Source organism: Ambystoma mexicanum, chromosome 3p (assembly GCF_040938575.1).
Source record: "Ambystoma mexicanum isolate Mex_15411 chromosome 3p, UKY_AmexF1_1, whole genome shotgun sequence".
Taxonomy (NCBI): domain Eukaryota; kingdom Metazoa; phylum Chordata; class Amphibia; order Caudata; family Ambystomatidae; genus Ambystoma; species Ambystoma mexicanum.
In genome coordinates this window covers 1,266,134,367-1,266,161,583 of record NC_090925.1, presented here as the reverse complement: position 1 = coordinate 1,266,161,583, position 27,217 = coordinate 1,266,134,367, and positions in this window count along the sequence as shown.

Here is a 27,217-nt window from a genome sequence, read left to right as displayed (position 1 = left end):
CGTGTATTACTGGGGTGCGCGGGAAGTTCCACATGCGATTTCAGCAGGGTACATGTATTTCTGGGGTGCGGGGAAGTTTAACACGAGTTTTCAGCAGGGTACGTGTATTACTGGGGTGCGCGGGAAGTTGCACAGGCGATTTCAGCAGGGAACGTATATTTCTGGGGAGTGGGGAAGTTCCACATGCAATTTCAGCAGGGTACGTGTATTTCTGGGGTGTGGGGAAGTTTAACACGCGATTTCAGCAGGGTACGTGTATTACTGGGGTGTGCAGGAAGTTCCACACGCGATTTCAGCAGGGTACGTGTATTTCTGGGGAGTGGGGAAGTTCCACATGCGTTTTCAGCAGGGTACGTGTATTTCTGGGGTGCGGGGAAGTTTAACACGCGATTTCAGCAGGGTACGTGTATTACTGGGGTGCGCGGGAAGTTCCACACGCGATTTCAGCACGGTACGTGTATTTCTGGTGTGCGCGGGAAGTTCCACACGCAATTTCAGCAGGATACGTGTATTTCTGGGGTGCGGGGACGTTTAACACGCGATTTCAGCAGGGTACGTGTATTTCTGCGGTGCGCGGGAAGTTCCACACGCGATTTCAGCAGGATACGTGTATTTCTGGGGTGCGGGGACGTTTAACACGCGATTTCAGCAGGGTACGTGTATTTCTGCGGTGCGCGGGAAGTTCCACATGCGATTTCAGCAGGGTACGTGTATTTCTGGGTTGCGGGGAAGTTTAACACGCGATTTCAGCAGGGTACGTGTATTTCTGGGGTGCGGGGAAGTTTAACACGCGATTTCAGCAGGGTACGTGTATTTCTGGTGTGCGCGGGAAGTTCCACACGCGATTTCAGCAGGATACGTGTATTTCTGGGGTGCGGGGAAGTTTAACATGCGATTTCAGCAGGGTACGTATATTTCTGCAGTGCGCGGGAAGTTCCACATGCGATTTCAGCAGGGTACGTGTATTTCTGGGGTGCGGGAGTTTAATACGCAATTTCAGCACGGTACGTGTATTACTGGGATGCGCGGGAAGTTCCACATGCGATTTCAGCAGGGTACGTGTATTTCTGGGGTGCGGGGAAGTTTAACACGCAATTTCAGCAGGGTACGTGTATTACTGGGGTGCGCGGGAAGTTCCACACGCGATTTCATCAGGGAACGTGTATTTCTGGGGTGCAGGGAAGTTTAACACGCGATTTCAGGAGGGTACGTGTATTTCTGGGGTGCGCGGGAAGTTCCACATGCGATTTCAGCAGGGTACGTGTATTACTGGGGTGCGCGTGAAGTTTCACACGCGATAGGCCCTGTGCGAGTGGGGTACGTGTATTTCGGGGGTGCAGGGGAGTCCTACACGTGAATTGCCAGTGTGGGTCCTCCCAGGTGTTCCCTCTACACCCTCCACAGCCCCTGAAGGCAGCCCACACCACAGGGGACTACCCTGCACCCCTGGTCATGTCCGCAGGCAGCCCATCCACCATGGGCATGCCCCCCCAGCCAAGCTACATGTCACCTTGCACTAGTGATCACCAACGCATTACCCCCTTGCACCCTCATCCCTCAGCAGTGCAGGGCACCTGCCAGCAGGCCCCCACTCATGTCCCACTCATGTCCCCTTGCACCCCCACCCCCAAGCAGTGCAGGGCACCTGCCAGCAGGCCCCCACTCATGTCCCCTTGCACCCTCACCCCCAAGCAGTGCAGGGCACCTGCCAGCAGGCCCCCACTCATGTCCCACTCATGTCCCCTTGCACCCCCACCCCCCAGCAGTGCAGGGCACCTTCCAGCAGGCCCCCACTCATGTCCCCTTGCACCCCCACCCCCCAAGCAGTGCAGGGCACCTGCCAGCAGGCCCCCACTCATGTCCCCCAGCACCCCCACCCCCCAGCAGTGCAGGGCACTTGCCAGGAGGCTCCCACTCATGTCCCCTTGCACCCCCACCCCCCAATCAGTGCAGGGCACCTGCCAGCAGACCCCCACTCATGTCCCACTCTTGTCCCCCAGCACCCCAACCCCCCAGCAGTGGAGGGCACCTGCCAGCAGGCCCCCACTCATGTCCCACTCATGTCCCTTGCACCCACACCCCCCACCAGTGGGGGGCACCTGCCAGCAGGCCCCCACTCATGTCCCCTTGAACCTCCACCCCCAAGCAGTGCAGGGCACCTGCCAGCAGGCCCCGACACATGTCCCCCAGCCAACACGTCATCACAATCTAGATCCCTGGCCCTTATGGCCAGCCTCCACATGCCAAAGACCCACCCAAGTATTGCATCCACCCACATAGAAATTCCAATTACATGATACAACCACAATGGCAAGTATGTAAATGAACACATGTCCGTCACACACACACAATGGGTGCAAGTGAATGTCAAAACCCATATCATGACATGCATGAAACCAATGAGATAATACCACAAATGGAAGTATAAAAAAATATATATTAAAGATAACATGAACGTAAATCAAATTAAACACACAACAATGGGAATAACAAAAGAAATGGTCCATGTCCGATAAATAATGAAAATCAAGAAAACATAAGCAAAAGAAATACAAAAAGAAATGTTGTCCAAAGTCACAGTCCAAAAAAGCAAATCCAAGGGAAAATAAAAAGTAAAAACCATTGCTCCATGGTGAACACAAAAAAAATATTAAAAAAGATGAATCCAATGTAGAACTATGTACAATTGAAGAATCCAGGGTCCATGAGCCCAACTTAAGAAATGAAACCTACCAAAAACTACTACCTAATAAAAAAAACTATATACAAAAATGTGGTGCATTGTCCAAGCGGTCCAAAATAAAGAAAAAGCTAAAGGAAACCTAATACTAACTAACTAACTATTTACAAGGGCAGGGGGCAAGTCCAACGGCTCACTTTTTGATGTCCCGGGCCCGGGCATCATCGAACTCCTGCTCGATGTCCCGGAGGCGGTCCTCTTCCATGGCCCCGAGGGATCGCAGGGACGATGACATCTGGATCTCCAGGTCCCTGTGAATGGCCTCGAGGCACTCGGCCCACCTCAGGGCCCTACGCATGGAGTTCTCCGCCCTGACCATCGTGAGCCGTGCCTCTTCCGCCCGCTGCCGCTCCGCATCTATCGCATGGCCCAACCGCTGCCACACGGAAGACACTTCCCGTCCAGGGTCCTCCTGCCCTCCGGCTGATGCCTGCCCCTCCGATGATGAAGGCCCCGATCCATCATGGCTCCCACCTTGTTGCTGCTGCTGCTGTGCCACTGCCTGTGCCCTGGCTCCTGCTGCCTGCACATCCTCCTCCAGCTGGGGTGCAGTTGTTGAGGTGGCCACCCCTGCTGGACGTCCGACTCCCGACTGTGACAGGGATGTGTCCTCCACCAGCCTGGCCGCAGGGTCAGAGGCAGCTCCACAGGGCACCCAGGTGACACATGGGTGGGAAGATGGCACGGAGGATGACTGGCGCATAGGGGGTTCAGTTGAGGAGAGGGTCGGAACAAGGTCCAGAAAACAGAGGAATCTGGCCCTGGTGAGCTGTCCCAGTGGGTCAACGCGGTCAACGAGCCATGCGAGAAGACATGCAGTCTCCTCATGAAAAGACTGCAGGTCAGCTTGCATGGCACGTTGACGCAACGCCACCCCACCCAGGACAGGCTCAACCCGGTGCCGGATAGCCACATCGGGAGAGGAAGGCCAGTTGGTGTAAGCCGATCCCTTCCCTGAGAACGGGTCTGGACGTAGGTATCCCTGCTGGTGCAAGATGATGCAGTCACAGGATCGGGGACAGGATTACACACAGGCACCTCCGCGGCGGCCTGTGCTGCAATGCACCACTAGCACCAGTGGAATCCCCACCTCCAGACCCCGTCTTTGTCCCTTGCACGGCCTCCTCCTCCACCAAAACCCCCACCAACCTGGATGACTCAGTGCCATCTTCCTCCGTCAGGCCCTGTGGGGTCTCAGCTGCCCCTTCGGCTGCCGAGGAGTCCAACTCCAACCTCCGCCTCTTGGACCTCCCCTGGCACGGGACTCCTCACTCCCTGACGAGATGACAACCTGGGAGGGGAGCGATCCCTGCCGCTGTGCTCCACAGCACCCTCTCCACCCTCTTCATCAGTCGACGCTGCAGACAGGGAGAGATAGGACACAGGCATCAGGGCACTGTATAATGGACTCATACACACATGACAGTTGCACACGAGTGTCATTGTCAAACTTCAGACATGGCATCACAATCCCCAACACATATGTCATTTCAAATCACACACATGAGCTATTCCACAGCCATATCGCAACAGCCAGCACCATCCATACACATACAACAACATGAGCAGGCAAGGGTGAGCGAGACATCACATGAGACAGAAGGAGTGCACTAGACATGCACACACGCCACCACACTTACATGCATGTGTACACCTCGACCAAGTGTCGCAGTGATGAGATCGGCATCCATGTCACATCTGGCAATCAGTCTTCTACACATCAGTCTCACATGCATCCATGTTGCATGACAGTTGCACACTTGTCAGATACACATACATGCACATGTACACAGTGCAGATACATGCAGCTGGAACCAACATCCATGTGTGACACCACAACCTTGACAACTGACATACACAGTCATTCAAACAGGTGTGCTCACACATCTGCATTTGGCCTGCATGCTTACCCACAAATACACCATCCACGTGTCTCACACATGAAAGGACTTGCATGTGTCAGCCTCACAGCCCTGTACATACACATCCATACATGGCCCTACAAAACCACATGTGCAACCTGCACACTACTGGCACACCACCACACGCACAGCTTCCAATCAGTATGCATGTACACTTACCGCTCGACTGCAGACGGATCTGCCTCTCAAGGACCTGGACGTAGAGCGCTGGGCATACGTGTTCCAGGACCCTCATTTGGTCTTCCGACAGGTGGCCCCGGCACCCCTTAGCGTCTTCAAGAGGCACCGGGCTTTTTTGAGGGTCCTGGACCTGAAGTCCTCCCAGCGCTTCTTGACATGATGGAATTCGCGGACTGCCACCCCCTCCGTGTTGATGGCAGTCATGATGTCCGTCCAGATCCTGGTCCGTCCTTCCTTGTCGGCGCGCAACCTTCTGAAGAGGGCATCATTGTCATGATCTCTGCTTCCAAAAGGTCAGGGTTTTCCCAACTCCCTTGGAAGCAGATCCATAACCCAGGTTCCGAGTGCCAACCAGTCCCAATTGGGACCTTTTGGACCCAGTCCTGGCGCCAGTGGCACCAGGCTCATAAATATGCCCAGTCCCAGCGCTGGAAGCGCCGGGCTCATAATGCTTGGGTGGACTTACCTGCAGCAGACCATGCTGCTTACTTGCCTGCCAGTTGAGCCTCTGATCCTCTTCTGTTTGGAACTACTTTTCCTGTTGGGTGGGGCAGGAGCCACTCCCTAGATTCAGAACACTGGAACTCTTCTGGAAAGCAGGAACTCTTTTCTTACCTAGGTGTGGCTGTGGAAGGAGACACCTAAGCACTACAGGAGGCTATTTAAACCACACCCGATGGATGAATCTTGCTTTGCGTTATTCTGCATCCTCTGCAGCAGAACGCTCATCGTGTCTTCTGCATCTGATCCTGGGCCTAAGAAAAAAGGCTTACCATCCTGAATCCAGTCTTCAGCAACACCTATAAAGACAAGAAAGAACAGGTTAGCATTACGGTCTCCAGTGAGAGCTCTTCACTTACCTGGTCCATCGGCTGTCACCAATGCCTCGCGCTGCATTCCGGCATCTGAAAGACAAAGGCTTACCTACTCTTCGTGCGCTCCGGAGGTCTTCACACTGCATTCCGGCATCTGAAAGACAAAAGCTTACCAACTCTTCGCACGCTCCGGAGGCCTTCGGCGCTGCATCCCACATCTGAAAGACAAAACAAGGTGCGTTTAAAGACATTGGGGAACTTTAATACTCACGTGCCATTACTCCTTTCCACATCTAACCCAGTGGGTATTCCGGCACCCTGCAGCCGCTCCGAACTTGTACCTGCAAAATAAAAAGACAGTTAGAGCGCATCGTGAAGCAGGCAACAAGCGCTTACTTACTTCCAGGCGCTTCTATTCATCACACGGGCTCCATCTTCAACTCACTTCAGCCCGTCATCCGCCATCGCCGGAACCCTGCAAAACAAGAAACATCATTACTAAAGACTTTAAAGACATTAGAATTACTCGAAACTTACCGTTCGTGCAGTAAACGACGGACAGCAGTCCTCTGAAGTCAAGAGGCCTGCTCCCCTTATCCAGTGAAGAAACTGGTTACAGCACCCTGCCCCGAGGCAGATGGAGAGCACGGCGTTCACTTACCTAAGGTGAGAGCGTTAACCTTTGGGGTTCTACAGGAGAAGAGAAAGGGAAGAAGAGAGAGACATTCAATAACCCAGTTCCTTAATCCCATATTTTCTATCTGCAGACATCTTACCCTTCGAGTCAGACATACAGTGCACAGAGGTCCAGCCCAAAGAGCCAGCCGTGTGTTACACATCACCTTTGAAGATACGGTATACGCCCAGTCAAGACCGGCGCCTCTACGGGAATCAGGTGAGCGTTACAGAACGCAAAGCCTACCACAAAACTCCCGTCCAGGCGCTATGGAAACCTCGGATACCTACCAGCTAGCCCAGTTACTTGGGGAACTAAGGGCAGAAGTGCATGCAGCCCGTCAGGAAACGAACGCTCTAAGAAGGGAACTGATTATTTCCAAGGAGCGAACAGATGATCTCGCTAGACAATTGCTACAGTCACAAGCCGGACAGACCCCGTTACCCGCATCTGGGGGAAATCTTCCTTCTACATCCTCTATGAATCCAGTGCAGATCAACCTACCTGGGAATGTACCTCTGGCTCCGCCCGAACGATTTTCTGGTGACCCAAAGAGGTTTGCAGTATTTATCAATCAGTGCCGGTTGCATTTCTTATGCCGGCCAGCAGCCTTTCCAACTGATCAAGCTAAAGTAGCTTTCGTGCTTTCGTACCTTAGTGGAAATGCGGCAGACTGGTCGATCCCTCTAGTAAATCAAGATGATCCGGTCCTCCATGATTTTCAAGCTTTTCAGCTCAGTATGGAAAAACTGTTCGCAAGACATTCACAGGGGCAGGCCTTGGACAATGAGCTTCTTTCGTTGCGACAAGGTAATCAAGACCTTTTGGCTTATATTGCGTCTTTCAACAGACTGATAGTGGAAACTCATTGGCCTGAGGACATAAGGATTACGCTGTTTTATAGAGGTCTACGTGGAGAGCTCAAAGATGTGTTAGCCCAAGTAGTGAATCCCCCACAAGATTGTTCGGACTATATAGACTTAGTTGTTCAAATAGATCACAGACTGCAGAACAGGAAGGCCGATCATTCCAAGTTTGATGCTCGAGTATTTTCCAAACCGCCAACTCCTTCCAAAGGAGTAGACTCCGGGGAACCCATGCAAATAGGGGGTCTGAAAGGTCCTCTAACACAAAAGGAGCGGGAAAGGAGAAAACAGTTGCAATTATGCCTCTATTGCGGAAACTCAGGGCACTTTCTTCGAGACTGTCCGGTGAAACCTGCCAAGAAGGCAGTAGGAGCTGCAGTTACCAAAGTTACAAACTCTGAGCAGGGAAACGACCTCGCCCGACAAGAATAGAGGTCCTCTTGCCGAGCGTGAAAACCAGTTCCGTGACCTCGCATTTCGTGATACCTATGGTCCTCATTAGCCCTGATAATCCGGATCGATTACATGCAATTGAAGTTTACGTCGACAGCGGTGCCATCGGCAATTATGTGGATCATGAAATGGTTTTGAGGATGAATCTAACTCTTTGTCCCAAGGCTGTAAAGGACGTCATTACTACGGTGGATGGTACGGAGATAGCCTCCGGGCCAGTAACGCATACCACTCAAGAGGTGACGCTAGTAAGTCAAGATGGACACCATGAGAAGATTGTGTTCGATGTGATCAAGGCCCCTCAGTTTCAGATTATTCTAGGAATACCTTGGTTAAAGAAACACAATCCTCTGATCGATTGGCGAGCAAGAACGGTCCAGTTTCCAGAATGTGTCTCTACTTGTCACCCTCCACCTGGTGTTGCACTGGCAGCAATTTCTTCAGAGACTCCCCAGTTACCTCCCGAATACCTAGAATACCAAGATGTTTTCCGGAAGGATCAGGCTAACTCTCTACCTCCTCATAGGTCTTATGACTGCCAGATAGACCTGATACCTGGATCTACTCCTCCTTGTAGTAGAAATTATGCCCTCACCGAGCCTGAGAACCTTCACCTTCGACAATACCTGGATCAATACCTGGCAAATGGGTTTATTCGTCCTTCCAAGTCCCCTGCTTCTTCAGCTTTGTTCTTCGTTCCAAAAAAGGAAGGAGACCTTAGAACTTGTATAGATTATCGCTCCCTGAACCAGATCACTGTTAAGAATAGATATCCGTTACCTTTGATCCCTGAACTCCTGGACCAAGTCAGAAAAGCATGCATATATACAAAGCTGGATCTTAGAGGAGCTTACCACTTGGTACGAGTAAAAGAGGGCGATGAATGGAAGACGGCCTTCCGCACCAAGTATGGGCTATTTGAATACCAGGTCATGCCCTTCGGACTTTGCAATGCCCCGGCCGCCTTTCAATATTTTATGAACGATGTCCTCAGAGAGCTCATAGATGTGTGTGTTGTTGTTTACATTGACAACATCCTCGTTTATTCTTCATCGGAATCTGAACATCGGAAACACGTGAAAATGGTCCTCGAATGATTGCGTCAACACAAACTTTTCGCTAAATTGGAAAAATGTGTTTTCAACGTGACTGAAGTTGAATTCTTGGGATTCATATTATCACCTGGCGGAGTGCGTATGGATTCAAAGAAGGTCGATGCAGTTCTCAAATGGCCATCACCATCCTCGGTAAAAGGTGTGCAAAGCATGTTAGGCTTCGCTAACTTTTACCGCTCGTTTATCCCCGAATTCTCTCGAATAGTCCAGCCCATCACTGCCTTGTTAAAGAAAAACAAACGTTTTGAATGGTCTACCGAGGCGGAACAAGCTTTCCAGGATTTGAAGACTAAATTTATCTCTGCACCAATCTTAAAACACCCTCGCCCCGAACTCCCCTACATCGTGGAAACTGATGCTTCAAGCCTTGCCATGGGGGCAGTTCTATCACAAAAGGACCCGGTAACCAATCAGTTGCAACCCGTGGCATTTTGGTCCCGCAAATTCTCGCCTCCTGAAATCAATTACACGATTACTGACAAGGAACTTCTGGCTATCAAGTCTGCCTTTAAGGCTTGGCGACATTATCTGCTGGGGGCCCGACACACCGTTACTGTGATTACGGATCACCGAAACCTGCAATATTTGAAAACCGCAAAAGCCCAATCCTCTAGACAACTCCATTGGGCATTATTCTTTGCCGAGTTTGACTTCATAATTACCTATCGACCTGGTACAAAGAACGGTAAAGCTGATGCCCTTTCTCGGATGGGAGTGGAAGAACACTTGATCAACCCTAAACCTGTACCAATCATTCCCGAACAAAGAATTCTGGGTGTAATCGCCACAGAATCCATAGAGGAAGTTAAGGATAAAGCCAGGCAACTTGTAACTCCAGCAGACATACAGAATTGGCATCTGCAGGGAAAGGACTTTGCAGTAAAGGACAACTTATTGTATTTCCAAGAACGATTATACCTACCCAGCACAGATTTACAGAAAAAAGTAATCTCGTGTTATCACGATTCTTTAATGGAAGGACATCCCGGTATGGCCAAGACCTCAGAAAAGATCAAGCGCTACTTCTGGTGGCCGTCTTGGAAAAAAGATATCAGAGACTTTATAATGTCCTGTGGAGTATGCGCCCAAAACAAGAGTCAAAAGGAAAGACCAGCAGGCCTCTTACGCCCTATTGACATCCCACCTCGCCCTTGGCATACGCTTTCTATGGACTTCATCACCGATCTACCTCCATGCTCCGGATACAATACGATTCTAGTAATCGTGGACTTATTCTCCAAGATGGCGCATTTCATTCCGCTCAAAGGCTTGCCAACAGCAGCAACTCTGGCCCGAGAATTTCTCGAAAACATCGTCCGACTGCACGGTTTTCCTTCGGTTCTAATTTCGGATCGAGGTAGTCAATTTATTTCTCATTTTTGGCGAAGTTGCTGTCGGTCGGCTCAAATTGATGTGAGACTATCGACCAGTCACCACCCTCAGACCGACGGACAAACCGAGAGGACCAATCAAACTCTGGAACAGTATTTACGCTGCATGCTGCAACAAACTGAAAAAACTTGGAAAGACATCCTTTGGATAGCCGAATATGCCTACAATAACTCTGTCCATTCGGGAACTGGGAAAACCCCGTTTTTTCTTTTGTACGGCAGTCACCCTCGAACTTCGGAGTTAGATCCCCTCCAAGATCTTGAAACACCAGCAGTAGACTACCTGCATTCTACAATCACCCAAGCCTTTAAGGAAGCTGTTTCTCACCTTCAAAGGGCTAAAGAACAATACAAGAAAGGAGCAGATCAACATCGGAAGGAAGCCCCTCAATATCAAGTAGGGGATCAAGTCTGGTTATCCACCAAATATCTACCTCTAAAAGGGCCACGCACATTCAACCCAAGATACCTTGGTCCCTATTCCATCACTACCATAGTAAACCCAGTAGCGGTCAAGTTGGACTTGCCCCCGCACATGAAGATACATCCGGTCTTCCACGTCTCTCTATTAAAACCCGTGCAACCTCAAACCCGACTAACTAAATCTCCAAAACCTATCCTAGTTGATGGAGAACTCGAGTTTGAAGTCAAAAGCATTCTGGACTCCAAGATCTCCAAATCTAAACTATTTTACCTAATTGACTGGAAAGGCTACGGCCCCCAAGAGAGATCCTGGGAACCTGCTGAATATGTCCACGCTCCTCGCCTAATCAAAAGATTTCTCCGAACATTTCCTGACAAGCCAAAACCCCTGGAGAAGCCCGGTTTGGGAGGGGCCTTGAGGGGGGGTACTGTCATGATCTCTGCTTCCAAAAGGTCAGGGTTTTCCCAACTCCCTTGGAAGCAGATCCATAACCCAGGTTCCGAGTGCCAACCCGTCCCAATTGGGACCTTTTGGACCCAGTCCTGGCGCCAGTGGCACCAGGCTCATAAATATGCCCAGTCCCAGCGCTGGAAGCGCCGGGCTCATAATGCTTGGGTGGACTTACCTGCAGCAGACCATGCTGCTTACTTGCCTGCCAGTTGAGCCTCTGATCCTCTTCTGTTTGGAACTACTTTTCCTGTTGGGTGGGGCAGGAGCCACTCCCTAGATTCAGAACACTGGAACTCTTCTGGAAAGCAGGAACTCTTTTCTTACCTAGGCGTGGCTGTGGAAGGAGACACCTAAGCACTACAGGAGGCTATTTAAACCACACCCGATGGATGAATCTTGCTTTGCGTTATTCTGCATCCTCTGCAGCAGAACGCTCATCGTGTCTTCTGCATCTGATCCTGGGCCTAAGGAAAAAGGCTTACCATCCTGAATCCAGTCTTCAGCAACACCTATAAAGACAAGAAAGAACAGGTTAGCATTACGGTCTTCAGTGACAGCTCTTCACTTACCTGGTCCATCGGCTGTCACCAACGCCTCGCGCTGCATTCCGGCATCTGAAAGACAAAGGCTTACCTACTCTTCGCACGCTCCGGAGGCCTTCGGCGCTGCATCCCGCATCTGAAAGACAAAACAAGGTGCGTTTAAAGACATTGGGGAACTTTAATACTCGCGTGCCATTACTCCTTTCCACATCTAACCCAGTGGGTATTCCGGCACCCTGCAGCCGCTCCGAACTTGTACCTGCAAAATAAAAAGACAGTTAGAGCGCATCGTGAAGCAGCCAACATACGCTTACTTACGTGCTTCCAGGCGCTTCTATTCATCACACGGGCTCCATCTTCAACTCACTTCAGCCCGTCATCCGCCATCGCCGGAACCCTGCAAAACAAGAAACATCATTACTAAAGACTTTAAAGACATTAGAATTACTCGAAACTTACCGTTCGTGCAGTAAACGACGGACAGCAGTCCTCTGAAGTCAAGAGGCCTGCTCCCCTTATCCAGTGAAGAAACTGGTTACAGCACCCTGCCCCGAGGCAGATGGAGAGCACGGCGTTCACTTACCTAAGGTGAGAGTGTTAACCTTTGGGGTTCTACAGGAGAAGAGAAAGGGAAGAAGAGAGAGACATTCAATAACCCAGTTCCTTAATCCCATATTTTCTATCTGCAGACATCTTACCCTTCGAGTCAGACATACAGTGCACAGAGGTCCAGCCCAAAGAGCCAGCCGTGTGTTACACATCACCTTTGAAGATACGGTATACGCCCAGTCAAGACCGGCGCCTCTACGGGAATCAGGTGAGCGTTACAATCATACTGCCCCAGGACTTGCTCCACCAGGACACCAACTTCGGTGGCAGTGAAGCTGGTGGCCCTCTGCCTCTCTGGCTGCGGGTTGCCAGTGGTCTCAGATGGTGGTGTGCCCGACATGGCAACCCCAGAGGCAGGAGTGGGTGGGCAACTGGGTCCTGGGGCTGGGCTGTGGAGCGATGGAATCCCAGTCGGGAGTCTTCGGTTCCAGAAGGGGTGGTCACAGCAACAGCACCCCTGGCTGACGTGCAGGCAGAAAATGGCAGGGCGCGTGGGCAGCAGGCAATCAGGCAGCAGCAGATGGCAGGTGGGAGCGTGCTCAGGGCGCAGAGGGGCAGTAATTCATCCTTCTGGGCAGGAGCATGGTCTTCCATGTGTGGACGCGTGGTCAGCTTGATATGGAGTGATTTGGCACGTGAAAATCTTGCACGTCAGCATGTAATTCGAGGAAAGGTCCTTAGCGCGTAAGCCCGTCAGCGCACCTACGCGATTTCATTGGACCAAAGGCCCTTAGCGCGTAAGCGCGTCTGTGACATGACGTGCGCGGGTGTTTCCCTCATAGCACGTGATGACAGAGCACACGTGGAAAAGCTGCACGTCCGAGTGTCAGCGCGTGTAATTGAAGGAAAGGGCGCGTACATGCGTAAGTGACATGTACGTGTGGGCCGGTTTCAAAGGTACATGTAGGACGCCATTTCCTTGTACGTGCTTTTTGTGGAGAGCGAGTGGGTGGATTCTGTACTTCTTGTCGGTTCACATGTGATTACTTCACAGCGTTTCAAGTTCGTACTCCCTGTTACCTCTGACAGCTTTCATTTTTCTACTTTTTTTGGGCCTGTCTCCTCAGACAGCGTACAATTCTTCTTTTGGCAGGGGTGTTGCCAACACGCACACGTGCGTATTTTTCACGTTCTTTTTCCAGGCAGACGGTGAGTTCCGCACGTACTTAGCAACTGTGCTTGCCCCGTGTGTCGCGTACCCCTTCAGAGGTCATTGTACGCTGCGTGTATCATGCTTATGCTTATTTTTGTGTTTCTGGGTGCCACAGCGTAGTGCGGGTTCATTTTTCCACGCACGTGGTCTACGAGGGGTTGCGTGCATGTTTATTTTTGTTTTTGGGCTGCCTGTGCATTGCGTGACCCGTCATCTTCCCCCAGGGGTCACAGACAGCCTTGTTAGAGCACTAGGGTACGAATTCCATCTAGTACCCTACCCCTTTGACCCCCAATTGCCCAGGACAATAGTTAACTGCTCCTCCCATACGCACAACAACATCAGTGCCATGGTTGGGAGGTGACCAAGCGGTAAGGGAGGCAAAGGTGGCCGACCTTTAAAAGGTGGACGTGGTGGGCGCGGTAGGGGACGTGGCCAGGATTTGCAGGGTGCCCGTAGACCCCCATGTGTGGAGGACCAATCAGGGACACCCATGCCCCCCCCCATGGTTGAGGAAAACGTGGCTGAGACCATCCCAGCTCAGCCCCTGTTGGACCAGCCCATTGTGGCACCTGACCTGGCACAGGATGACTCCCTGGCTGACTTCCAGGTCAGCAAGTCTAGGCCACGTGTGGCGGTGCAAGTTGTCACCAAGGCAAGTGGATCTGGGGCAGCTATGTCATCTGCTGCCCCAAGTATGCAGGGTGGTGAGGCTGCAGGGGCAGCTGCAGCTCCATCTGCCCCAGCTCTGACTCTCCCAGCCAGGACAGTGTCGGTCCTGGTCCATCATACTGATGTTTCCCCTGCCAACATCACACTTCAGACAATGCCTGCACCAAGTCCTATGGTCAATGTGCATTCGCACACTCCAACAACCCAGTCCACCGGTGATTCTGCACCTACTGACCAGAGCGGCATTAGCCACTCTGGCTCCGCTCCACCTTCTAAAAAGAGAAAGAAGGGTGCTCTGGCACGACAGGCTGAGACCCCAGGCACGGCTACACACTCCGGCACGTCAAGGAAGCCTTGCTTTAATGACGCAGAGCTTAATGCACTTGTGAGCTATGTGTAGCAACATAGCCACGAAATGGTGGTGACTGCAGGGTCCAAGACCACACCTGGTCAACGTAAGGCACACTGGCAGACCATCGCCAATGACATAAGTGCCCTTGGATTTGTGAGGCGCTCAGCTGATGATTGCTACAAGCGGTGGAACGACCTGAAAAGCAGAGCAAAGGACAAACTGGCCTCAAGTCATGCCGCTACTCTGGTGACTGGGGGTGGGTCTCCACAAGAGGACAACAAACTCACTGAGCATGAGTCTGTTGCTGGGACCTTCATCACAGAGGAACAGATCCGAGGTGTGGGAGAACTACCCCATTATGACTCATTGTCCGGTGAGTGCCCATTCGTGTGTGTGTGTAATGCATGTGTATGTTGTTTGGGTGACGGGTTCTGATTGAGTGGCAGGTGAGGGTGTGTGTGACTGAGTAGTATGGGTCACCCATGTGCTTCATCCAAAACATTCTGCGGCCTCGAATTTGGGTATGACACTATCCCTGATGCCCACAGTATTAATTTAGCACAACATTACGGCAGTTGCCCTTGAGGTGGCATCATGCAACAACATTGTTTGTATTTTTCAGTGTTCTTTCAGGCTGATTGTTTCAATTCTCCCACTTTTGCAACACATTCCTCAGCCTTATTGTGACATATGTGACATGCTTCTGTCAGTTGAGATGAAGAACCCCACATAGGCCCACATGTGTCACCTTGGTAGTTGAAAGATTTGACCATTCAGGCTGAATGAGTATTGTCCTGATCACATGATGTTTTTGGTCCTGTTTGAATGTGGAACATGCTAGTTGTTTCCTGTCATGTTGAAGAGCACAACCATTGATGTATACATGGCCCTGCAATCACTGTATTTTTGGACTCTGGATGTGTTGCAGTGTGTGGCACATGGCTTATCTTTTCACACTATGTGGCATTTTTCATCTCTTCATGTCCATCTCACGTGGATGGGTGACAGTACTCATTCACTGACATATGGATGTACTTGTGGAATGTACCATGACTATGGTACATGCCATCTGTGTGATGGCATGTGTCATTTATGTGTATAGGACATGCCACTCACAGGCCAATGTGTGATGGCAGTGCTACCCAGCATGCAGCAAATGTGTTGCTCTTCCATCTTGGTGTCATCAGTGTCAGACCTTTGCTTCCCCAACCAACTCTGTGACAGTGCATGCATGGGAGGGTTATAGTCATATGGGACATGTGTAAATCATGTACTGGTTCTGTAGCTTGTCAGGCCTATTTGTGTGCTATGGTGCTAATGCCTGTTTCCATTAATTGTCTTTCATGTTTTTGCAGGGGATGACACACTTGATGCTGGTGAGGTTGAGGAGATGGTGCAGACCCAGTAGGAACCTGAGGCACAACCGGCCACCAGTGGGGGACGTGGTGTGGTGGTGGGTGAGATTTTTGATTATTTTTTGACAGTGTGTTGCCCTGTGTGGCTCCAGTGGGCATCCACTGTATTCCGGCTGGGCACATGCAGGCTTGTCCTGAGTTTGGGTTCGATGCTTGGGTTCGTGAGACACACACCCCTCCTGCTTACCGTTTCCATGGGCTTGCAAAGGGTGTGACCAAGTGACAGTGATGTACACAGTGATGTTGGGCTCCCATGAGCTGTCTGGGCAGTCTGTAGTCAATACTGTGTAGACATTCCTTGTGAATATTGTTGTTGTATTGTACACCCCATGTTGGAATTATGTATGCTTCTGCTTCCATGTCTCCCTCTAAATTTGCAGGTTCATTCCTCATGTCTTCACAAGGCCGACTACTTTGGAGATGGAGTTCATGTTGTATGCAGTACACAGACAGGTTTTGAAGCCTGCAAGACTACAGTTGGAAGAGGGCAAAGTGGCGGCATATTCAGGTTGTAAGACTACGACTACTTGTCATGATGCCTGCTCCCGGGGAGCCGGTTCAAGCCCGGCGTCCCCGAAAGTGGACATCCAGTCCCCAAGGAAGGACCCAGCAACCCCATATAGGGGCCCTTTGGACAGTGTCCTGGCGCCTATGGCGCCAGGCTCATAAAAGACATCAGTCCTGGCACCATAGGCGCCAGGCTCATTATGGGAATACTTGGGTGCACTTACCTGATGCAGACCATGCTGCAGGATCCCGGCCTCCTTGAGGCCTGAAAGGAACTACTTTACCTGTGGGACTAATTTACCATCCGGGCGTGGTCGGGGAAGGATACATACCTGATTGGAGGAAGGATACATACCTGGAACTTCTTCCAAGGCTATTTAAACCCCACCCGAACAGCCACACGTGCTTCGCGTTGTTCTGCATCTAGCAGCTGGACGCTCACCGTGTCTGCTCCTGCATCCTGACTTCTGCCACGCCTGCCAGCATCCTGGATCACCTGCAAAGGAAGAGAAGAAGAGAACAGAAGAAGGAAAAGTCCTTACCTGCTAAATCCGCATCCCGGAGACATCTCGCCGACAATCCTGAAAAGGAAGACTTTAATTTAAAAGCTCATCGTGTTGATCGCTGTAGCGCCGCATTCCACTCACCTTTACAGGGCGCCTCCATGTTCAGCAGCGATCATCTGGATTCGCAGTCACGCCCCAGCACCTAGGGAGAAAAAGACCAGAACAAAAGGTGAGAGAGAGAAGGGGAAAAGGAAAGCTAAATTTCCATGTTAAGACTTACCTGTTGATTCATTCCCTCTTCATTTCGGGTCCGCGCCGCATCCTGGCATTTCCGGACCCCGGCCCCTAAGGGGAAAAAAAGACATCAGCGTTAATGAGCGAATGAAAAGACATTACCTAAAAACGCTCATTAAAGACTTACCTGATTTCTACAAGGATTTCACCTCTCATCTCGGGTCGGTGCCTGTTCCCCGGCATTCCGTACCCCGGCCCCTATGGGGAAAAAGACACTAGCATTAGTACATTAATGCATGGACACAAGGGGAACCTCTTATCAAAAAAACTTACCTGGAAGCCAAGCAAGTTTGGTTCTCACCAATCCGGAAATCCAGTGAAGTAACTGGATACCAACGCGCCCCTGCATCAGAAGCAGGATGGAGAGCTCGTCCTTCCAGACCCTAAGGTGAGACGCTACGGGAAATCACAGAAGGGTTTCAAGGAGGGTGAGAGGGGAAAGTGGGAGGCCGATTGCATTACCCCGCAGACAGTTAATCCCCTATTTTCCCCTACAGAAGGATACTTCTGCGAGCCAGACAAGCCAGATATGGGGGCCCGGTCCAGTCCGTCTTCCAAACCCTGCGCATCACCTTAGAAGAGGTCACAGCAGCGCGAACCAGGCCAGCGCCTCCGTGGGAGTCAGGTGAGCGTAACACTACTTTAACTTAGTACTGCCATGTTTTAGTTATGTTTGAGCTTGTGTAGCTGCATTGTATTGTTGGTAAGTATTTGGTCATGTGTGTTGTTAGTTCAACATTACTGGGAGCATATTGTTTGTGGCCAGTTTCCATTAGGGACACTGTACTTTGTGACACTTGTGTCAGGTTTTCGGGATTGCTTTGTTTGCTCTCACATAGCGTGACATGCCATGGTGTGTTGGGTGGTGGTGCTGGGGAGGGGTTGGGTAACATGGCACTGTCCTCATGTTGTATTTTGCAAGGGGGTAATGCATTTAGCAGCATATGTGTCTTTTGATGACACAGCATTGGTGGTGTTTCTGTAGGTAGGGATGCACACATTGTGACACTTCCAGGTGACCAATCTCAGGCTGGTATGGTCGTGACAGTTCACTGTTCCTTGTGTCATCATCGATTGTCAGCTGGTATGTGGGAGGGCTGTGTGCACTCCACAGGGGTGTGATTCTAAGTGAAGTAATTAGCCACCAGCTGCGTTCGGGCTGCCTCACCCCGTGCCCTTTCCCCTCCCATGCGCAGCGTGCGTGCATGTGGTTGGGGATGTGGGGGCACCACCAATTCCACCGGCAGGCCACGGCGTGTTGCAACATTGCGCAGGACACATGCTGTCACTATGATCCTGCACACTACTGGGGGAGCGTATAACAGCTGCCAGCCAGAACGGTCAAGGGAGCGAAAGCGTGACTTGAGCACTCCGAATGTGCGCTCCACTATACCCCGGGTTGCAGTATGGGCTGTGTTGTATCTTACCTCGGGTGGCGTGGTGGGGTTCCGAATTGGCGTCAACATGTGGGTACTCAGAGAGTAGGCACTGTCCCCTATGGAGGTGGTGATTGGTATCATTAGTAGGGTTGTGACATTACTCAGTATCTGGCATGCATGCATGCGCTGTGGCATTTATACTCACCGAGCAGCCATGTATCTCCATGTCGCCGAACTTCTAGGTCCCGGTTTAGGGTTGACATTCTGTAAATGAAACTGTCGTGGGTGGACCCTGGATAGTTGGCATATACTGAGGTGATGATTCCCTTGGCATCACATACTACCTGGACGTTGATGGAATGCGAGTGCTTGCGGTTTCTATAGATATGCTCTGATACCTTGGGGGGACGTAGAGACACATGGGTGCAATCAATGGCACCTAGGACTTTGGGGAATTGTGCCACCCCGTAGAAATCCTGGACGGCAGCCTGCCTTTCTGCAGGTGTTCTGGGCAGGTATATGTGCCTGCGGACTGATGGGCGTGCAGTCATGATGGCCAAGACCTGGTGTAGGCAGCGTGACTGCGTGGCCTGTGACACCCCCCCCCCTATGGCACTTGTCCGCTGAAATGATCCGGTGGCCAAAAAGTACCGTACATTGAGGACCTTCTCCAGGGGGCTGAGTGCTTGGGAGCAGAGGGTGGGTGATGTGAGGTCATCCTCCCACTCACTGACCAGGTCGAGTATTATGTGAGGTGGAAACCTGTACCTCCCATACACCTGGTCATCAGGCATGCCAAAAAGGGTGGTTCTGGGTGTGAAAATTCTGGGCCTGACTATCCTCCTCCTCCTCCTACGGTATCACACGACCACTGCTGCTAGGAACGGTATGTTCATCCTGGCGTCTGAGCTTGCTTGTTGTTTGCGCGCACTTTTATGCCTGCTTCCTGCTGGCGTATGTGTTTCTGGATTAGCGCGTCTTTTTTGGCGTGTGCGTGTGGGCGCATTTGCCTCCTGTACTTCCCCGCCCACCCCAGTAATACATGTACCCCGCTCGCCCAGGCCCAATCGCGTGTTAAACTTCCTGCGAGCCCCTGAAGTACACGTACCCCGCTCACCCAGGCACAATCGCGTGAAAAACTTCCCGCGAGCCCCTGAAGTAAACGTACCCCGCTCACCCAGGCACAATTGCGTGTAAAACTTCCTGCAAGCTCCTGAATTACATGTACCCCGGTCACCCAGGCACAATCGCATGTAAAACTTCCCGCGAGCCCCTGAAGTACACGTACCCCGCTCGCCCAGGCACAATCGCGTGTGAAACTTCCCACGCACCACCGCAATACACGCTATTTTTGACACAGCGGGTGTCCGTGTTTGTTGCGTACTCCTTTGCACGTCATTTGTCCTAGAGGGCCACAGTATGGGACATTCATCAGAGCTGTATATACAGGGTTTTTGTTAGCGCAGGGACGCTACCGCCTGCCTTCCTTCGTGTGACAGACATGTGTTGATGTACATAGTTGACTTTTGGTTTGTGTCATGAGATCGCCATTTCACTGCTGGGGGGTGGGGGTGCAAGGGGACATGAGTGGGGGCCTGCTGGCAGGTGCCCTGCACTGCTGGGGGGTGGGGGTGCAAGGGGACATGAGTGGGGGGCTGTTGGCAGGTGCCCCTCGGTGCTGGGGAGTGGGTGTGCAAGGGGAATTGAGTGGGGGCCTGCTGGCAGGTGCCCTGCACTGCTGGGGGGTGGAGGTGCAAGGGGACATGAGTGGGGGCCTGTTGGCAGGTGCCCTGCACTTCTGGGGATTGGGGGTGCAAGGGGACATGAGTGGGGGCCTGCTGGCAGGTGCCCTGCACTGCTGGGGGGTGGGGGTGAAAGGGGACATGAGTGGGGGCCTGTTGGCAGGTGCCCTGCACTGCTGGGAGGTGGGGTGCAAGGGGACATGAGTGGGGGCCTGCTGGCAGGTGCCCCTCAGTGCTGGGGGGTGGGGGTGCAAGGGGACATGAGTTGTACATGAGTGGGGGCCTGCTGGCAGGTGCCCTGCACTGCTTGGGGCTGGGGGTGCAAGGGGACATGAGTGGGGGCCTGGTGGCAGGTGCCCCTCAGTGCTGGGGGGTGGGGGTGCAAGGGGACATGAGTGGGACATGTGTGGGGGCCTGCTGGCAGGTGCCCTGCACTGCTGGGGGGTGGGTGTGCAATGGGACATGAGTTGGGGCCTGCTGGCAGGTGCCCTGCACTGCTGGGGGGTGGGGGTGCAAGGGGACATGAGTGGGACATGAGTGGGGGCCTGTTGGCAGGTGCCCTGCACTGCTGGGGGGTGGGGGTGCAATGGGACATGAGTGGGGGCCTGCTGGCAGGTGCCCTGCACTGCTGGGGGGTGGGGGTGCAAGGGGACATGAGTGGGGGCCTGTTGGCAGGTGCCCTGCACTGCTGCGGGGTGGGGGTGCAAGGGGACATGAGTGGGGGCCTGTTGGCAGGTGCCCCTCAGTGCTGGGGGTGGGTGTGCAAGGGGACATGAGTGGGGGCCTGCTGGCAGGTGCCCTGCACTGCTGGGGGGTGGGGGTGCAAGGGGACATGAGTGGGGGCCTGTTGGCAGGTGCCCCTCAGTGCTGGGGGGTGGGTGTGCAAGGGGACATGAGTGGGATATGAGTGGGGGCCTGCTGGCAGGTGCCCTGCACTGCCGGGGGGTGAGTGTGCAATGGGACATGAGTGGGGGACTGCTGGCAGGTGCCCCTCAGTGCTGGGGGGTGGGTGTGCAAGGGGACATGAGTGGGGGCCTGCTGGCAGGTGCCTTGCACTGCTGGGGGGTGGAGGTGCAAGGGGACATGAGTGGGACATGAGTGGGGGCCTGCTGGCAGGTGCCCTGCACTGCTGGGGGGTGGGGGTACAAGGGGACATGAGTCGGACATGAGTGGGGGCCTGCTGGCAGGTGCCCTGCACTGCTGGGAGGTGGAGGTGCAAGGGGACATGAGTGGGGCCTGATGGCAGGTGCCCCTCAGTGCTGGGGGGTGGGGGTGCAAGGAGACATGAGTGGGACATGAGTGGGGGCCTGCTGGCAGGTGCCCTGCACTGCTGGGGGGTGGGTGTGCAATGGGACATGAGTGGGGGCCTGCTGGCACGTGCCCTGCACTGCTGGGGGGTGGGGGTGCAAGGGGACATGAGTGGGGGCCTGCTGGCAGGTGCCCTGCAATGCTGGGGGGTGGGGGTGCAAGGGGACATGAGTGGGGGCCTGTTGGCAGGTGCACTGCACTGCTGGGGGGTGTGGGTGCAAGGGGACATGAGTGGGGGCCTGTTGGCAGGTGCCCCTCAGTATTGGGGGGTGGGGGCGCAAGGGGACATGAGTGGGACATGAGTGGGGGCCTGCTGGCAGGTGCCCTGCACTGCTGGGGGGTGCGTGTGCAATGGGACATGAGTGGGGGTCTGCTGGCAGGTGCCCCTCAGTGCTGGGGGGTGGGTGTGCAAGGGGACATTGGTGGGGGCTTGCTGGCAGGTGCCCTGCACTGCTGGGGGGTGGGGGTGCAAGGGGAAATGAGTGGGACATGAGTGGGGGCCTGCTGGCAGGTGCCCTGCACTGCTGGGGGGTGGGGGTGCAAGGGGACATGAGTGGGGGCCTGTTGGCAGGTGCCCCCCAGTGCTGGGGGGTGGGTGTGCAAGGGGACATGAGTGGGGGCCTGCTGGCAGGTGCCCTGCTGGGGGGTGGGGGTGCAAGGGGACATGAGTGCGGGCCTGTTGGCAGGTGCCCCTCAGTGCTGGGGGGTGGGTGTGCAAGGGGACATAAGTGGGACATGAGTGGGGGCCTGCTGGCAGGTGCCCTGCACTGCTGGGGGGTGGGTATGCAATGGGACATGAGTGGGGGCCTGCTGGTAGGTGCCCCTCAGTGCTGGGGGGTGGGTGTGCAAGGGGACATGAGTGGGGGCCTGCTGGCAAGTGCCCTGCACTGCTGGGGGGTGGGGGTGCAAGGGGACATGAGTGGGACATGAGTAGGGGCCTGCTGGCAGGTACCCTGCACTGCTGGGCGGTGGGGGTGCAAGGGGACATGAGTGGGACATGCGTGGGGGCCTGCTGGCAGGTGCCCTGCACTGCTGGGGAGTGGGGGTGCAAGGGGACATGAGTGGGGGCCTGTTGGCAGGTACCCCTCACTGCTGGGGGGAGGGGGTGCAAGGGGACTTGAGTGGGACATGAGTGGGGGCTGCTGGCAGGTGCCCTGCACTGCTGGGGTGTGGGTGTGCAATGGGACATGAGTGGGGGCCTGCTGCCAGGTGCCCTGCACTGCTGGGGGGTGGGGGTACAAGGGGACATGAGTGGGGGCCTGCTGGCAGGTGCCCCGCACTGCTTGGGGGTGGGGGTCCAAGGGGACATGAGTGGGACATGAGTGGGGGCCTGCTGGCAGGTGCCCTGCACTGCTGGGGGGTGGGTGTGCAATGGGACATGAGTGGGGGCCTGCTGGCAGGTGCCCCTCAGTGCTGGGGGGTGGGTGTGCAAGGGGACATGAGTGGGGGCCTGCTGGTAGCTGCCCTGCACTGCTGGGGGGTGGGGGTGCAAGGGGACATGAGTGGGGGCCTGTTGGCAGGTGCCCCTCAGTGCTGGGGGGTGGGGGTGCAAGGGGACATGAGTGCGGGCCTGTTGGCAGGTGCCCCTCAGTGCTGGGGGGTGGGTGTGCAATGGGACATGAGTGGGGGCCTGCTGGCACGTGCCCTGCACTGCTGGGGGGTGGGGGTGCAAGGGGACATGAGTGGGGGCATGCTGGCAGGTGCCCTGCACTGCTGGGTGGTGGGGGTGCAAGGGGACATGAGTTGGACATGAGTGGGGGCCTGTTGGCAGGTGCCCTGCACTGCTGGGGTGTGGGGGTGCAAGGGGACATGAGTGGGGGCCCGTTGGCAGGTGCCCCTCAGTGCTGGGGGGTGGGGGTGCAAGGGGACATGAGTGGGACATGAGTGGGGGCCTGCTGGCAGGTGCCCTGCACTGCTGGGGGGTGCGTGTGCAATGGGACATGAGTGGGGGCCTGCTGGCAGGTGCCCCTCAGTGCTGGGGGGTGGGTGTGCAAGGGGACATGAGTGGGGGCTTGCTGGCAGGTGCCCTGCACTGCTGGGGGATGGGGGTGCAAGGGGAAATGAGTGGGACATGAGTGGGGGCCTGCTGGCAGGTGCCCTGCACTGCTGGGGAGTGGGGGTGCAAGGGGACATGAGTGGGGGCCTGTTGGCAGGTGCCCTGCACTGCTGGGGGGTGGGTGTGCAATGGGACATGAGTGGGGGCCTGCTGGCACGTGCCCTGCACTGCTGGGGGGTGGGGGTGCAAGGGGACATGAGTGGGGGCCTGCTGGCAGGTGCCCTGCACTGCTGGGGGGTGGGGGTGCAAGGGGACATGAGTGGGACAGGAGTGGGGCCTGTTGGCAGGTGCCCTGCACTGCTGGGGGGTGGGGGTGCAAGGGGATATGAGTGGGGGCCTGTTGGCAGGTGCCCCTCAGTATTGGGGGGTGGGGGTGCAAGGGGACATGAGTGGGGGCCTGCTGGCAGGTGCCCTGCACTGCTGGGGGGTGGGGGTGCAAGGGGACATGAGTGGGGGCCTGTTGGCAGGTGCCCCTCAGTGCTGGGGGGTGGGTGTGCAAGGGGACGTTGGTGGGGGCTTGCTGGCAGGTGCCCTGCACTGCTGGGGGGTGGGGGTGCAAGGGGAAATGAGTGGGACATGAGTGGGGGCCTGCTGGCAGGTGCCCTGCACTGCTGGGGGGTGGGGGTGCAAGGGGACATGAGTGGGGGCCTGTTGGCAGGTGCCCCCCAGTGCTGGGGGGTGGGTGTGCAAGGGGAAATGAGTGGGGGCCTGCTGGCAGGTGCCCTGCTGGGGGGTGGGGGTGCAAGGGGACATGAGTGCGGGCCTGTTGGCAGGTGCCCCTCAGTGCTGGGGGGTAGGTGTGCAAGGGGACATGAGTGGGGGCCTGCTGGCAGGTGCCCTGCACTGCTGGGGGGTGGGTATGCAATGGGACATGAGTGGGGGCCTGCTGGTAGGTGCCCCTCAGTGCTGGGGGGTGGGTGTGCAAGGGGACATGAGTGGGGGCCTGCTGGCAAGTGCCCTGCACTGCTGGGGGGTGGGGGTGCAAGGGGACATGAGTGGGACATGAGTAGGGGCCTGCTGGCAGGTACCCTGCACTGCTGGACGGTGGGGGTGCAAGGGGACATGAGTGGGACATGCGTGGGGGCCTGCTGGCAGGTGCCCTGCACTGCTGGGGAGTGGGGGTGCAAGGGGACATGAGTGGGGGCCTGCTGGCAAGTGCCCTGCACTGCTGGGGGGTGGGGGTGCAAGGGGACATGAGTGGGACATGAGTAGGGGCCTGCTGGCAGGTACCCTGCACTGCTGGGCGGCGGGGGTGCAAGGGGTCATGAGTGGGACATGAGTGGGGGCCTGCTGGCAGGTGCCCTGCACTGCTGGGGAGTGGGGGTGCAAGGGGACATGAGTGGGGGCCTGTTGGCAGGTGCCCCTCACTGCTGGGGGTGGGGGTGCAAGGGGACATGAGTGGGACATGAGTGGGGGCTGCTGGCAGGTGCCCTGCACTGCTGGGGGGTGGGTGTGCAATGGGACATGAGTGGGGGCCTGCTGACAGGTGCCCTGCACTGCTGGGGGTTGGGGGTGCAAGGGGACATGAGTGGGGGCCTGCTGGCAGGTGTCCTGCACTGCTGGGGGGTGGGGGTGCAATGGGACATGAGTGGGACATGAGTGGGGGCCTGTTGGCAGGTGCTCTGCACTGCTGGGGGCTGGGGGTGCAAGGGGACATGAGTGGGGGCCTGTTGGCAGGTGCCCCTCAGTTCTGGGGGGTGGGGGTGCAAGGGGACATGAGTGGGGGCCTGCTGGCAGGTGCCCTGCACTGCTTGGGGGTGGGGGTGCAAGGGGACATGAGTGGGACATGAGTGGGGGCCTGCTGGCAGGTGCCCTGCACTGCTGGGGTGTGGGTGTGCAATGGGACATGAGTGGGGGCCTGCTGGCAGGTGCCCCTAAGTGCTGGGGGGTAGGTGTGCAAGGGGACATGAGTGGGGGCCTGTTGGCAGGTGCCCCTCAGTGCTGGGGGGTGGGGGTGCAAGGGGACATGAGTGCGGGCCTGTTGGCAGGTGCCCCTCAGTGCTGGGGGGTGGGTGTGCAAGGGGACATGAGTGGGGACATGAGTGGGGGCCTGCTGGCAGGTGCCCCTCAGTGCTGGGGGGGGTTGGTGTGCAAGGGGACATGAGTGGGGGCCTGCCTGCTGGCAGGTGCCCTGCACTACTGGGGGGTGGGGGTACAAGGGGACATGAGTGGGACATGAGTGGGGGCCTGCTGGCAGGTGTCCTGCACTGCTGGGGAGTGGGGGATCAAGGGGACATGAGTGGGACATGAGTGGGGGCCTGCTGGCAGGTGCCCTGCACTTCTGGGGGGTGGGGGTGCAAGGAGACATGAGTGGGACATGAGTGGGGGCCTGCTGGCAGGTGCCCTGCTCTGCTGGGGGGTGGGGGTGCAAGGGGACATGAGTGGGGGCCTGCTGGCAGGTGCCCTGCACTGCTGGGGGTGGGGGTGCAAGGGGACATGAGTGGGACATGAGTGGGGGCCTGTTGGCAGGTGCCCCGCACTGCTGGGGGGTGGGGGTGCAAGGGGACATGAGTGGGGGCCTGTTGGCAGGTGCCCCTCAGTGCTGGGGGGTGGGGGTGCAAGGGGACATGAGTGGGACATGAGTGGGGGCCTGCTGGCAGGTGCCCTGCACTGCTGGGGGGTGGGTGTGCAATGGGACATGATTGGGGGCCTGCTGGCAGGTGCCCTTCAGTGCTGGGGGGTGGGTGTGCAAGGGGACATGAGTGGGGGCTTGCTGGCAGGTGCCCTGCACTGCTGGGGGGTGGGGGTGCAAGGGGACATGAGTGGGACATGAGTGGGGGCCTGCTGGCAGGTGCCCTGCACTGCTGGGGGGTGGGGGTGCAAGGGGACATGAGTGGGGGCCTGTTGGCAGGTGCCCCCCAGTGCTGGGGGGTGGGTGTGCAAGGGGACATGAGTGGCGGCCTGCTGGCAGGTGCCCTGCTGGGGGGTGGGGGTGCAAGGGGACATGAGTGGGGGCCTGTTGGCAGGTGCCCTGCACTGCTGGGGGGTGGGGGTGCAAGGGGACATGAGTGGGGGCCTGTTGGCAGGTGCCCCTCAGTGCTGGGGGGTGGGTGTGCAAGGGGACATGAGTGGGGGCTTGCTGGCAGGTGCCCTGCACTGCTGGGGGGTGGGGTGCAAGGGGAAATGAGTGGGACATGAGTGGGGGCCTGCTGGCAGGTGCCCTGCACTGCTGGGGAGTGGGGGTGCAAGGGGACATGAGTGGGGGCCTGTTGGCAGGTGCCCCCCAGTGCTGGGGGGTGGGTGTGCAAGGGGACATGAGTGGGGGCCTGCTGGCAGGTGCCCTGCTGGGGGGTGGGGGTGCAAGGGGACATGAGTGCAGGCCTGTTGGCAGGTGCCCCTCAGTGCTGGGGGGTGGGTGTGCAAGGGGACATGAGTGGGACATGAGTGAGGGCCGGCCTGCTGGCAGGTGCCCTGCACTGCTGGGGGGTGGGTGTGCAATGGGACAGGAGTGGGGGCCTGCTGGCAGGTGCCCCTCAGTGCTGGGGGTGGGGGTGCAAGGGGACATGAGTGGGACATGAGTGGGGGTCTGTTGGCAGGTGCCCCGCACTGCTGGGGGGTGGGGGTGCAAGGGGACATGAGTGGGGGCCTGTTGGCAGGTGCCCCTCAGTGCTGGGGGGTGGGGGTGCAAGGGGACATGAGTGGGACATGAG